The sequence below is a fragment of the Trichomycterus rosablanca genome, chromosome 12, assembly GCF_030014385.1.
Source record: "Trichomycterus rosablanca isolate fTriRos1 chromosome 12, fTriRos1.hap1, whole genome shotgun sequence".
In the NCBI taxonomy this organism is placed as follows: Eukaryota; Metazoa; Chordata; class Actinopteri; order Siluriformes; family Trichomycteridae; genus Trichomycterus; species Trichomycterus rosablanca.
Genome location: NC_085999.1, coordinates 25129050 through 25131104, shown reverse-complemented (window position 1 = coordinate 25131104; position 2055 = coordinate 25129050). Strand labels below are relative to the sequence as shown.

General features: G+C 36.0%; 1 long non-coding RNA gene across 1 annotated transcript; it reads left to right on the top strand.

The window, feature by feature from the left end:
- The first annotated feature begins 255 nt into the window (after positions 1-255).
- Positions 256-1738, top strand: LOC134324511 (uncharacterized). Its single transcript, XR_010014185.1, has 3 exons — positions 256-593; positions 1194-1327; positions 1453-1738. It is a non-coding gene; the product is annotated as an uncharacterized LOC134324511 (long non-coding RNA).
- Positions 1739-2055: the final 317 nt, after the last annotated feature.

Below are 2055 nucleotides of genomic sequence, written 5' to 3'. Positions count from 1 at the left end.
TCTTGCACATATAACTATAGCTATGTAAAACAAAGATCTACTGTATGTGTAAGAGAATATTATTATATGTAAGCGTAATAAATAGTGTATGTGAATGCAAATAATCATGTTTATGGAACAGAATGATAGTGAATGTAAGACAGAATGATAGTGCATGTGAATAAGAATAGTTGTATGTGTGAGAGAGTTTGATGGTGTGTGTGTGAGAGTATGATAGTGTGTGTGAGAGAGTTTGATTGATACGGAAACGAGTTTGATTGAAACGGAAGTAATATTAAATTCTCAGTACCTGATTGGTGGAAGACGCGGGATTTCACAGACATGTCCCGCCTTCCTCATTATTACTGATAGGAGAGGATAGTGGACCGAGAGAGAATCAATGGAGCATCGGCCTGTTAACATTTTAAACTTTTCCACCGCTGCCACATCCATGTCAGAAATGTGGATTTAAACCCGACAGCCCGACAGGAGTCTAAACGCAGCCGCGGAGGAAGAGATGCGGTGAAGCTTTATATCCGAACCATCAGCCGAGTGCTGCGAGCTCCATATCAGCCTCAACCACAGAGAGCAGAGGCTCCAGAGTCTGGGGACAGGTGAGTTCACTACATCATTCACCTCTTCATTTAGCTTCTGATAGAGTCGGGTTTAGATTGGGATATTTAATAAATATTCGTCTTTGTAAGGGACCGTCTGCAAATTACACGTTTTAAACGTTCTAGTAATGCCAAACTAAGTAAGTGAGTTCTCATAAAGCACATTTATAAGAAACTTTGTTTTGGAAGCTTTCTTAAAGAACAATAAATAAAATTACTTTATCGTTTTAATGGCTATAGTTGCTCCACATTAATGTGTCACTACATTCGAGTCGAATTACATGGAACTTTTGGACTCTTCCCTATGTAGGTCTTAATAAGTAAAATAAAATATAGATTCATTTTGTATACACAATCATAAACAAGCTGCTGCGCATGGAAAGCTACAGACTTACAGTCTAACATTTCAAAATCTGTCTCAGTGCTCATTCTAACTTAGTCACTTGTACTATTAAAGTTTGTTATCTTTCTTTTATTACAGAAAATGTAATTCATTATAGATTGAGACCAAGCTCTCTTGAGTAACTGTTCTCTAAATATTTGATTGGGTGAATTGCTATAGACTGGTTTTGAAACTAAATTAAATTTTTGTGATTTCAGTATTGAACTTTTGATGGCATGAGGAAACAAACTGGTTTCACCAAAGTTGCACGAGGGCCAGAAACTAAATGGCTTCATGATTGACAATACATTTACATCAAAGGCAGTGTACATTAGACAATGACACATTTACGGTAAGTTATTTAAAAATAATGTAAGCAGTATGTTTATATTGCATATTATTAATAATAATAAGTAATTTGTAGCATTTAGATTTCATGGTTTGGCAATTGTGTGTGTTTGTTTTGTTTGTTTTTAGTTTGTCACCACAGATTTAGAGGACAGTGGTGTGGAGGTTGACACGACAACAGCATCTAGTGACCACAGAAGTACCACACCAGTCATTGTATGACTACAAGGACTAAGGATACCTTAATCCACCTGAGTGACAGATTATTTGCTGTTGAGACTGTTCTGAAATATTTGGTTTCTGCATGCAACAATAAATAAGAAACATTTGTTTGCTTGGGACAAGATCTTTGTTAACCAGTATAATAGTGATTTCCTGACCTGTCCATAACTTGATAATAAATATCTAAATATTATATGGGGTGTCCTCGTTTTTTTTTTTTTTTTTTTTTTTTTTTTAACATTACTGCATTGTTTCATTTATCAGAAATACATTATGACGTTTTAATTACTATCACAAATAACTCTAATAACCATAACTAATTTGGAATTTGAACATTGTAAATTCTTTGGCCAGTTGCACACCCGTGATGGAAGGCATGTCCATTTGGGTCCAGCACCTGCAGCGCATGCCAGCGCTGTTTTCTGATGTTGCAAGACTGTTGTCCTCCTAGCACGTACCTTTCATCTGCATTTGGGGTGATTTGAAGAATCTTATTAACAATGTCAGCCA